Raw genomic sequence first — 13094 nt, 5'->3', positions numbered from 1 at the left:
ACAGATGTATGAATGGCCCTCTATCAAGGGCTGCAGAGGCTCTTAACCTTGTTTTTTTTTTTTTTGTTTTTTGTTTTTTGGTTTTTTTTTTTTTGAGACGGAGTCTCGCTGTGGATCTCGGCTCACTGCAAGCTCCGCCTCTCGGGTTCACGCCATTCTCCCGCCTCAGCCTTCAAGTAGCTGGGACTACAGTCACCCGCCACCACGCCCGGCTAGTTTTTTGTATTTTTAGTAGAGACGGGGTTTCACCATGTTAGCCAGGATGGTCTTGATCTCCTGACCTCGTGATCCACCCGCCTTGGCCTCCCAAAGTGCTGAGATTACAGGCTTGAGCCACCGTGCCCGGCCTTAACCTTGTTCTACTTGCAAGGTAACAAGTTAGCCCGCCACAGTTTCATAGATACTAGGAGAAGAAACAAGAATCTAAGAAAAAACAAAAACAAAAACAAAAACAGAAACCAACTTTCTTATTCATGGCACAATAGGCCATTTTCTACTCAAACATCCTAGTAAAGCCTTTCTGGGACAAAAGCTACCATAAGATGTATAGGAACATCATGGAGAATTATTCTCCAACATCCTTCTGAAAAGAACAATTACACATTCTAAACAAAATGTAAAAAATTAAACAAAACATTTAAGGGCATTAGAGAGAGATCAAAAGCAGGCAAAATTTTGAAAGAATTTAAGTTTTTTTTCTTTTTTAAAAAAAGATGCACATTGGGTAAGACCCAAGTTTAGACAGACTTTTTTTGAGGACCCTCTTCATCCCACTTTAGCGGAGCCACTAGAACTCAAGAAGAAAACATCTTGGTTTAAGTTGCCAAAGGACAGAATTGGGGGCTACCAGAATGGCTAAAAATTGAGAGGGAAAAAAAATCTGAAATAAGAAAGTCATTCTTTGGAAGAAGCCCCCAAATTAGTAGGATAAAAGACAACAACAAGAACAGCAAAACCTTTTTTTAAGTAATTGGCTGACCTCTGAATTGCACTTCAAAGGGGAGACTGCAAAGACAGTAAAAAGAAATTAAAGGCATCCAGATTGGAAAAGGAAATATACAACAATCTTTGTAGATAGAATCTAAAAAAAACTCTTGGGACAAGTAAGTGGGTTAAATAAAGGTTGAACAATTCAAAGTCAACGAAAACATCAATTGAATTCCCCTATAGTAGCAACAAACTATCAGAAATTTAAATAGAACTAAGTATCATTTTACAATACCATTAAAAATAGGAAATACTTAGATTCAACATTTAAATGTCATTTGTAGGCCAGGGGCAGTGGCTCATACCTATAATCCCAGCACTTTGGGAGGCTGAGGTGGGTGGATCACTTGAGGTCAGGAGTCTGGTCAACATGGCAAAACCTGTCTCAACTAAAAAATACAAAAAAATAGCCACGTGTGGTGACGGGCACCTGTAATCCAACCTACTAGGAGGCTGAGACAGGAGAATCGCTTGAACCCAGGAGGCAGAGTTTGCAGTGAGCCGAGATCATGCCACTGCACTCCAGCCTGGGCGATAGAGCGAGACTCCGTCTCAAAAAAAGAGAGAGAGAATAAAAGCTGTAGAACTTATGATACTTTAATAGTACAAAGTAATCAAAACAGTGTAATATTGGCATAAAGACAGAAAAATAGTTCAATAGAATAGTGTTCTGAAATACAGCCAAGAATTGGATAACTGATTTCCTGCAGAAGTGCAAAGGCAATTCAGTGAATCAAGGATTGTCTTTTCAACAAATGCTGCTGAAACAATTGACTGTATTTATTCAGAATAATAAGCCTCGATGTATAAGTTGTACCATATACAAAAATAACTTGAAAGTAAACTTTACTACTGAAACTTTAAGAAGAAAATTTAGGGGAAATTTTTGAAAAATATTTAGGCAAAGTTTCTTAGACATGACACATGAAACATAAAAGAATAGATTTATAAGTGAGACTTCATCAAAATTAGGAAGTACTGATCTTGAAAAGGTACAGAGAAGAAAAAAGTGAAGACACAAACGGGGAAAGTATTTGTCAATCACATAAAGAACTTGTACCTAGAATAGATAAAGGACTCTCAAATGGCAAATCAACATATGAAAAGCTGCTCACCATCATTAGTCATTAGCAAACTCCCTCTCTCAGAATCTCAGCAGAAGTACAATGATTGCCCAGTTCATTCACCACTGACCCACAAGAATAGACATTCACTGCTGCTGGTAATGGATGGTCCAAAACAATTTGAATGTTAAAGGAATATAACCTCCTCAGCAAGAAGAGCAAAATCAGAATACGCTTGGACCATGTAATCCAAAAAAGTAAGGCAAACTGATTATATAGGACAAGGACTTCCTTTTGAAGAATAAGTGAAGACATAAAGAAATTAAAAATAAATCTTGATGGGAGTGGACAAGATGGGTGACTAGAAGCAGCTAGTGTGTGTGGCTCTCACAGAGAGGAATGGAAGGGGCAAGTAAATACATCTGCAACTGAAATATCCAGGTACTCACATTGGGACTAATCAAGGAAACAACAGAGACCTACCAAGAGACATAGACTCCTACACAATAATAGTGGGAGACTTCCACATTCCACTGACACTATTATACAGATAATTGAGGCAGAAAATTAACAAAGATATTCAGGACCTAAACTCAACATAGCCCCAAATGGATCCGATAAGCCTTTACACAACTCTCCACCGCCACCCTCCCCAAAAAAGAAAAACCAAACAAAAAATCCAGAATAAACATTCTTCTAATCACCATATGGCAAATACTCTAAAATCTACCACAAAATTGGACATAAAACAATCTTCAACAAACGTAAAAGAACTAAAATTATACCAAACACACTCTTGGACCACAGTGCAATGAAAATAGAGTTCAAGACTATGAAAATTGCTCAAAACCATGCAATTACATTGAAATTAAACAACATGCTTCTGAATGACTTTTGGGTAAAAAATTAAGACAGAAATCAAAAAGTTCTTTAAAACTAATGAGAACAATGATACAACATACCAGAATCTCTCAGACACAGCTGAGGCAATGTTAAGAGGAAAATTCACAGCACTAAATGCCCAAATCAAAAATTTAGAATGATCTCAAATTAACAACCTAACATCACAACTGAAATAAAGCAGCAAGAACTGCTGACTTTAAGAAAATAATTAAAGTCAGCAGAAGATGAGAAATAAAAAAAATTAGAGCCGAAATGAAGGAAAACGGGACACTAAAAACCATTCAAAATATCAACGAATCCAGGAGTTTTTTTTTTTTTGAAAAAATAAAACAGGCCACTAGTTAGACTAACAAAGAAGAAAAGAGAAGAAAATCAAATAAACATGATTAGAAATGACAAAGAGAATGTGACTACTGATCCTACAGAAATAAAAACGACCAGAAGAAGCTACTTTGAACACCTCTACACATACAAACTAGAAAACCTAGAAAAGATGGGTTAATTTATGGACACATTCACCCTCCCAAGACTGAGGCAGAAAATAATTGATTCCCTGAACAGATCAATAATGAACTGCAAAATTGCATCAGTGATAAATAGCTTAGCAACCAAAAAATGCTTGGGACCTGATGGATTCACAGCCAAATTCTACCAGATGTACAAAAAAGAACTAGTACTATTCTTACAGACACTATTACAAAATATGGAGGAGGAGGGATTCCTCCCCAACTCATTCTATGAGGCCAGCATCATCTTGATACCTAAAACCTGGCAGAGACACAACAATGTCAACAAAAAAAACTTCAGGTTAATATCCTTAATGAAGATCAATGCAAAAATCCTCAAAAGACACTTGTAAACCAAAATAAGCAATGGTGAAAAGATTCCCTATTCAATAAATGGTGCTGGGATAACTGACTAGCCATATGCAGAAGATTAAAGCTGGACCACTTCTTTACACCACACACACAAAATCAATTGAAGATGGATTAAAGACTTACAACTATAAAATCCCTGGAAGACAACCTAGGCAATACCATCCTGGACATAGAAACAGGCAAAGATGTTATGAGAAAGACACTGAAAGCAATCACGACAAAAGCAAAAATTGACAAGTGGGATCTAATTAAACTTAAGAGCTTCTGCACAGCAAAAGAAACTATCAACAGAGTAAACAGACAACCTACAGAGCGGGGAAATCATTTGCAAAGTATGCATCTGACAAAGGTCTAATATCTGGCATCTATAAGGAACTTAAATTTACAAGAGAAAAACAACCCCATAAAAAAGTGAGCAGAGCACGTGAACAGACACTTCTCGAAAGAAGACATACATATGGCCAATAATCTTATGAAAAAAACTCAACATCACTGATCATTAGAGAAATGTAAATCAAAACCACAATGAGATACCATCTCACACCAGTCAGAATGGCTATTATTAAAAAGTCAAAAAATAACAGATGCTAGCAAGGTTGCAGAGAAAAAGGAACGCTAATACACGGTTGATGAGAGTGTAAATTAGCTCTAACATTGTGGAAAGCAGTATGGCAATTCCTCAAAGAGCTAAAAGCAGAACTATCATTAGACCAGCAATCCCATTACTGGGTACATACCCAGAGGAATGTAAATCTTTCCACCGTAAAGACACATACACGGGAATGTTCATTACAGCCCTATTCCCAATAGCAAAGACATAGAGTCAACCTAAATTTCCATCAATGACAGATTGGATAAAGAAAGTGTGGTACATATACACCATGAAATACTATGCAGCCATAAAAAGGAACTAAATCGTGGCTTTTGTGGGAACATGGGTGGAGCTGAAGGTTATTATCCTTAGCAAACTAACACATGAACAGAAAACCAAATACTGCCTGCTCTCACACAAAGAAGGAAACAACAGACACTGGTGTCTACTTGAGGCTGGGAGGAGGGAGAGCAGCAGAAAAGATAACTATTGAATATTGGCTTAATACCTGAGTGAGGAAATAATATGTACAAGAAACCGCCATGCCACGTGTTTGCCTGTGTAACAAACCTTCACATGTACCCCCAAACCTAAAAGTTTAAAAAATAAATAAATCATAAGGAGATGAAATGAGAACACAAAATGGACTTTCTGAAAAAAAGTACTTGCAATTTAATTGATTTTAATATATTTACTAAATAATCATGTATAACTCATAATCATTTAATTAAAATTTAAATATATACATATATATGTATAATAAGCAATTAAAAATTTCAACAGAAAAACTAAAAGAGAAGATGGTCAAATCATAGAACAGTCTTATTACTCTGGAAAAGAGTCAAAAACACAGAACTAAACAGAGAGAGTTGAATAGAATAGAAAGGACAAAGAAAGGGCTGTTCTAAAAACCTGGAAAATACGGAGACTTTTCACGGAGCCATCCCAATAAATAATCTCCATTAGTTTCCTTCTTTCTTCACTTTTCTTGTGCTGCTGATCTAGGGCACAAACTTGGAAACCACAAGGCTACAGAACTCAAAGTACCAAAAAAGTTAGTACAAAGGCTGCCTCTTTGTCTTGTAAATGTAACTTAGTTTTAATGATAGAAACTTCACACACACACACAAATATCCCATACATAAGTAAAAACTTGAGGATATTTAGAATGAGAAAGATCACAGAAACATCAAATCACCATAACAATCGGCCTTTCCCTTTTTTCCAAAAGTGAGGACACAGTACAAGTCTAACATGAAAGTATTATCCAAGTTTGCAAGATTCCATTACTTTTCAAGTCATCAAAAGCATAAACTGATGCTTATGTATACCCCAGATGTGTCTCCCTGAACAACTTAAATTTCCAAAACATTGTTTTCATAGTGAATTTCTAAAACACTAAGGCATATCCTGCCCCCACTTTGACCCTTTTAACTATAGATGCTTTTCTTTTAAAATTGTTGATTCCAAATCTTAATAAAAATGGAAAAATAAGATTAAACATTCAGGTAAAAAGGATGTTTTCATAAAGTGGATTTATGTAATACTTTTAGCATTATTTATAATAATACACTAACTACACTATACCCAAACTGTAAAGCCTTACAGCTTGAGGAACATAAGAGTTAGTAATTTCAGCAGGTAAGCTAATGGAGCTGTGTGCTTCTCTCTAGTATGAAGGAATCTATTTACTGCCTGTAAATATTTATTTTTAAAATCCTAACATTGTAAGTCAGAGCTCAGTATTAATATTTCCTAATCCTTTATCTTTGACAGTGTTTATCCAAAGTTTTTTGTACTTAAAAGGATTCTTGCTTGTTTGTAAAAATCCTTAATTCTTTCATGCCTGATTCTCGATGAGGTGGAATAAACAGCTCTACTTGGCATTCTGGTCAGAAAAAATTTAGGAATACTGATTACTTGCTTGTTGGGTACAGCTATGAGTTTAAATAAACAATATACATATGTCTCACGAGGTGGGGTCTAGGACACCTGCTGATGACTGGGAAACACCATCACAGATCAAATAACTCACAATGATATAAAGAGCTTCTTTTGAGGGAAGGTCACAAATTATTTGCAGTGAAGATGAGAGATTCTGGAAACAATGTCACCAACCAAATGTGGACAGAAGCTTTCACAACGAAGGTTGTTGATATTATTGGCCTCACACCATCATTTAGAGTCATCACATCTGTGCTTTTCTGAGACCTCTTGAGTGAGCCCACTTATGAAATGTTACTTCCTCAGAGGTGTGACAGGATTCTGTTTTGTGGTCCTTATTAGTCTTTGTAATCCCAGCTTCATCCAGAATCTGGCACACAGTAAAAGCTCACCACATGTTTCAGAGTGAAGGAGAGCTCTGCATTTGATAAGTGACTATAACTCCTTGTAGGAATTGTTGTTCTCAGGAAAATAATATCATAGGAATGCTGCTATAAATATAAAGAAAGATTTATCCTGAAAGATTCATATGTCATAGCTAGATTACCTCTTCAGTATCTATTAATTGAAGATCAGACAAGAGACTCCTTAAGGTCTCTACACTCTCAAAAATTATGACTCTTGAAACAATTGCCAACGTTTATTTTCATAGAAAACATCTGCTGTGCCTAAATGACTAAACATTTCCAACAGACATAATTTTTATACAAGGATGTAGGGAAGAGGGGAGGCTTGGATGAAATAAATTAGCAAACTGTTATTCCAACCACTAAGATAGAGAGATGATTGGGCAGAATTAGTTCTGTTTGGAGAAATACCAAAGTGCAAAGTAATTGCAACTACCTTTTATTGAATGCCTACTAAAAACCAAGGCATTACAGTAGGTGATTTGTACACACTATTGAGAATTCTGACAGCAAATTGCCCCACATCACAGAGTTAATAAGCAACTGAGCTGCATCCAGGCCTAGGGTCAGCCAGGCTCCACAGTCTTACAGGTTGGTGTAGTTCTTTAGGGGCTGTTCCAGTAAAGCCAAGGTGGAGAAAGGGATCAAGCGAGGTTGCTGAGCAGCAGCAAACGAAAGGGGGATGGAGGTAAGGTGCTGAGAATGGGTGGAAATGAGACTCGGAGACTGAGATGGAGGACTAAGCAAAAACCAGGTATGACAAAGGCATATGACACAGAGAAATGACAAAGGCAAGCTTGCTCGTGCTAGTTGTTAGAAACCAGTCAAGCTCCTGGGCCAATAGTTTAAATTGCTACTGCAGAGCTGGAAACCCCTCTCATGGGGCTTCTGAGGTTACAGCCAGGGCATTGCCCCTGGCTTTCTTTTATGGAACCTTTAGAAATTTCTGTGTCCCCTAATGACTTTCATCTTCTTTGATGATTCTAAAAGTGCTTAATTTTATAAATACATACATTTTTATATCTCTATTTCGAAAGGACAATCAGAACAGAAAATGTCACTTTGAAGTTGCTGCAATTTTTTGGTAGTGAGAGCAAACCCCGTTTTTCGTTTGGTTGGTTTTTATTTCATTTAAAAATTTATGATAGGGGGACAAATTCATATACAGGTTAAATATGCTGAGTAGCTACATAGATTTTTCAATATTGCTTTAATATATATTGAGTGAAAAGTATGGCCCTTTTACATATGAGCAGCCTGGATCAAGGCAAAAATTTGCAATAGGCATAAAGAAATCCAGTAGAGAGCGAGTTGACTGTGGCTTAGAAAAGGTGAGAAACTGCTTTTACTGAGTAGAAAAAGAGAGTCATGCTGGGAAATGTGGGACTTCCATAGTTGAAATTTCTTCTTTTTCTGTCAAACCAAAGGGAAGAGAAAGACAGTTTTGAAAGAGAGAAGCAAAAAATCCCCCAGGGAAATTACTTCAACAACTAAATTGGGAGAGGTTGAGATGATAGACAGCTACCACATTGAGAAAGGCTATTGGGGGTTGTTCATCTTTGATTCCTGTGAAACCATATTTTTTACACAGAAAATTGACACCTTAAGTAGCATAGATGAAAAAGGAGAGGTTCAGTTTTTACAGCGTTAGGAGAAAGAGGAAAAAGATTAGGACTGGGAAGAATTAAAGATAAGACAGAATTAATTCATTATATTTTGCCTTTACATTTTACTGCATTTATTTGCCTTGGCCATAATATACTATGTAATTCCGTCCTAGCCATAATATACTATGTAACTTTTAAAATTTATTTTCTTTAGTTTATCGGGGTATAATTGAAAAAAATCATATATAAGTTGTGTAATGTGATGTTTTGATATACATATACATTGTCAGATTATTATTACAATCAAACTTATTAATGTATCTACTACCTCACAGGGTTTTTTTTTTTTTTTTTTTTTTTGAGACGGAGTCTTGCTCTGCCGCCCAGGTTGGAGTACAGTGGCCGGATCTCAGCTCACTGCAAGCTCCGCCTCCCAGGTTTATGCCATTCTCCTGCCTCAGTCTCCCGAGTAGCTGGGACTACAGGCGCCCGCCACCTCGCCCGGCTAGTTTTTTTTTGTATTTTTAGTAGAGACGGGGTTTCACCGTGTTAGCCAGGATGGTCTCGATCCCCTGACCTCGTGATCCGCCCGTCTCGGCCTCCCAAAGTGCTGGGATTACAGGCTTGAGCCACCGCGCCCGGCCTACACAGGGTTTTTTTTGTGTGTGTTTTCGTGGCGAGAATACTTATAATCTAGAAAATTTACATTATTATTAACTATAGTCACTAGGTCTCCAGAACATATTCATCTTATAACCGAGAGTTTGTACCCTTTGATTAATATCTATTTTTCCCACCCCTTGGCCCCTGGTAACCACCCTTCTACTTTCTGTTTCTGTGAGCTTTATAGTATGTAATTTTAATTCCAAGTTTCAGGGAAATAGAACAAATCATTGAATGGAAAAGTTCTCTATTGGGCAGGGCCCATGCTTTATATGTCTTTGTTGTGAAAGGACACAAAGATACAAAAATGCGTACCCTCCCTTTCCCCCCCCCCCCATGTCGCTAAACTCTTTGTTCTGCTTTCTAATCTCTGCATGTACCAGAGGTTTCGTAAGTTCTGTAAGTACATGTTTTTCTTTCTGAGGCCAGGTCACAAGGAATGTTTAAGTAAGATAGCCAGGTCACAAGGTGTGTTTAAGCAAGATAGCCATAAACTGGTTGTGCAACCTGATGCAATATAATTAACTGCCTTTGTGTAAAACTGCTCTTCTGCCTCAAGGGTTGTACTGAAATATCAGAAATGGCGGGAACCAATCATAGTTTGCCAAATCACTTTGTTCAAACTCCAGCCAATCATACCTCTAATTTGTATAATGATTCTATGCCTACTTTCCTTAGACTATATAACATTGTTCGGAGCTCAGTGGGGGAGCTCTCCTGCCCGTCTCGTTTCACGAGCAAGTGAGAGCTCCAGGTTCGAACCTGTAATAAAGATCCTTGCTGCTTAGCTTTGACTCTGGACTCTGGTGGTCTTCTTCGGGGAATAAACGGTCTGGGCATAACAGTTGCTCTCCTCTTCTGTTCAGTCAGCTCACAGAAAATGCTAGATGGGGAAAAATCTGTGTTTTTATATGTGTCTGTGTTTTTGGTATTATGAGATCTCAGAGTAGTTTTGGTTTAACTACTCCTCTGGGAGGCTTATCCATTTGAATTCCAGGGACAGAACCAACGGCCCAAGGTCCAAGGCAAAAGCCTTCTAGGAGTATGGAGTACATATTTGCAAATGTATGATACTACTGGGTGGGGAGAGTGGCCAACTGGAGTTTATACACCCTACCTAAAAGCTGTCAATTTCATTTTAGCCTCCAACTCTGTGCTTTCCAACTTGGTGCTTTCCAATTTTTTCCATTTTAGGTCTCCAACTTTACGTGTTTAGAGTGGTTCTTGGTGATACTGGTTGAGTGTCTACTACGTTCTGAGTGCTGTAAATCCTTTTGATAATGCAGCAGAGTAGGTAACGTGACTCCATTTTACAGATGAAGAAAGAGACTTACAGAAGCAAAATAACTTGCCGAAAATCACTCAGTTATTAAACAACCCATGTTAGATATTGATATGGTTTGGCTGTGTCCCGACCCAAATCTCATCTTGAATTGCAATCCGAATTGTAATCCCCATTGTTGAAGGAGGGACATTATGGGAGGTGATTAGACGATGGGGACGGCTCCCCCATGCTGTTCTTGTGATGATGAGCTCTCAGGAGGTCTGATGGTTTTATAAGAGGCTTTTCTCCCCTTCACTTTGCACTTCTCTCTCCCGATGCCATGTGAAGAAGGTTGGGTTTGCTTTCCCTTCCACCAAATTGTAAGTTTCATGAGACCTTCTCAGCCATGCAGAACTATGTCAATTAAACCTCTTTTCTTTATAAATTACCCAGTCTTGGGTATTTCTTCACAGCAGTATGAGGATGGACATTAGTCACAGGTAAGTCTTCTCTTTCTACTTTTACCACCCTATTGAGGGCAGTAAGCTTACTGGAAGTGTATGAGGAAACAGATGCTTATGTGTACTAAATTGCGTATTTTAGCCTGTCAAGTGACAGCAAATGTTTCATTCCGTTTTCCTTTTTGTACTCTGCAATGATGGTATGTACACAAATTTTTTATTCATTCCTTTAACAAAAAGTAAGTTTTACAAGGCCAGGCACGGTGGCTCGTTCCTGTAATCCCAGCACGTTGGGAGGCCAAGGCGGGCGGTAACCTGAGGTCAGGAGCTTGAGACCAGCCTGACCAACATGGAGAGACTCAGTCTCCACCAAAAATACAAAAAAATTAGCCAGGCATGGTGGCAGGTGCCTGTAATCCCAGCTACTCAGGAGGCTGAGGCAAGAGAATCCCTTGAACCCGGGAGGCAGAGGTTGCAGTAAGCCAAGATCATGTCATTGCACTCCAGCCTGGGCAACAAGAGTGAAACTCTGTCTCAAAAAACAAAAAGGTTTACAAATGTTAGTTGTGAATTCACAATGTTCCAATGAAGAATTGAAGAGAAAGCTTTCCTTCTGTATATTAAACAGAACAACAAAACTGGTAGGCAAAGAATACACTGTAGTCTTTTCAAGACAGCAGTGTGAAAAATGTGGAACACAATGGCTTGTTCTAGGTAATTAAGTGCTCTGACTGCTTCTACTCTTGAAATAATTGTAATGTGTCATTCTTGCATTTCATTATTTGGAGTTTTGAAATACAGTTTGAAGAAAATAAGATCATTAAACAAAAAACATAGAGATGATAATAGGCATGATTTACATTACAAAAACCTATTATTTTAGTCTCAAAAATATTTACTCTTTAGGGTTCTTTATGCTTTGAGCTCTCATAATACAACTAAGTGCTTGTTTTTGACTCATTAGTTACTTAACCTAGGGTTAAGGTACAGGAAGACAAGGAATGAAGCAAAGTGAAAAAGGGGTTAAGGTGCATTTCTTAAAGGGTTTGAAGCCCTGAGTGTTAAAGAGCATTATGAAATAAAGTATCTTAGAAATAGTAACAATAGTAGCTAATAGAGTTTACCACTTCACAGGCACTATACTAAGCACTTTATACAAATTTAGTGCCCTCAGTAGTCCCATGAACAGGTTAGTATTATTATCCCAATTTTGCAGATGAGGAAACTGTAGCACAAAGAGAAAAATCCCTTGTACTCAACGATTTTTAACCCTGGAGTCTCGCTAATAATTCTCTTTAATCAAAAGAAAGAAATCGCTCATAAATATTAGACGTGAAGGTCACATAGAGATCAATTTGTCCATCATTTCTCCAACTGGGTTCCATACGAGAAGATGTGGGATGAATGGATCCCCAAATAAATGTGAAGATCACTGCACATTCTGCTCGCTCACTTTCTTGTTCAGCCACAATTTCTGAGTTGTTTGAATGATTTTACAAGTTCCTATCACCTTTAAACTCAGAAGAAAAGTTGTTTAGCCTTTAAAAAATTGTGAAACGTGCTAAAAGTGTTTGAAAAAAGTTCTTTCTCATTAGCAATCTCCCTTCTAAGTTTGTATTAGTCTTTAGCCTACTTGTCTTTGTTCCATCAAGCTCAAACTACCTTAAGCAAAGTGATTAATGGAATAATTCAGGGGTTGGCATACTACAACCAGGAGAACAAATCCAAGCATTTTATTTATTTATTTACTTTTATTTTTAAAGGGTTGTAAAAAGGAAAAAAAAAAAAGACAGGGTCTTTGTGTGGTCCTGAAAAGCCTATTTACTATCTATCTGGCCCTTCATAGAAAAAGTTCATCAACCTTGAGAATAATCAAACATTCTGAAATAATAAGTACAACTTAAGAAGGTTTTACTTTGACAATGTAACTATAAAAATGTTTTCTGTATTCCACTATTTACAGAACGATTAAGTGGCAAGTTAAAATCAGAATATTTACTAGTGATGTAACTAAGAATATTTAGCTTTGGTTATGAACAACTTTATTTTGCAAACTTAGGCATGGGAGAAACAATTTCTGTCTGTAGTGACTTCATTTGTTTCTCATACCACTTAGGGAGCAGAAACTTAATGTCAGTTGATTTGGGGTTTCCCTTTCACCCAGCGTTGACTGTATTTTGAGGGAGACATCTGGTTACCACGTTTCACGTGTTTGTACTGCTGAAACAGGCCCTACTCTTCTCCCGGCCTCCCTGTCTGTCTCACCTGTCATGCAGCAGCCCTGCTTCCCAGTCACTCAGCACCCTAAGTCACACAGCCCCTTG

The 13094-nt window shown here is 37.7% G+C and overlaps 1 long non-coding RNA gene across 1 annotated transcript in view; it reads right to left on the bottom strand.

The window, feature by feature from the left end:
• LOC102124960 (uncharacterized) overlaps positions 1-5419 on the bottom strand; it is a 33230-nt gene extending 27811 nt beyond the window's left edge. The window contains exon 1 of the long non-coding RNA XR_006697637.2: positions 5337-5419. This is a non-coding gene — a long non-coding RNA (uncharacterized lncRNA). The remainder of the gene's footprint in view (positions 1-5336) is intronic.
• Positions 5420-13094: the final 7675 nt, after the last annotated feature.

Source organism: Macaca fascicularis, chromosome 4 (assembly GCF_037993035.2).
Source record: "Macaca fascicularis isolate 582-1 chromosome 4, T2T-MFA8v1.1".
Lineage (NCBI taxonomy): Eukaryota > Metazoa > Chordata > Mammalia > Primates > Cercopithecidae > Macaca > Macaca fascicularis.
The sequence above is the reverse complement of the archived record's forward strand: the minus strand, read 5'-3'. Positions and strand labels throughout refer to the sequence as shown.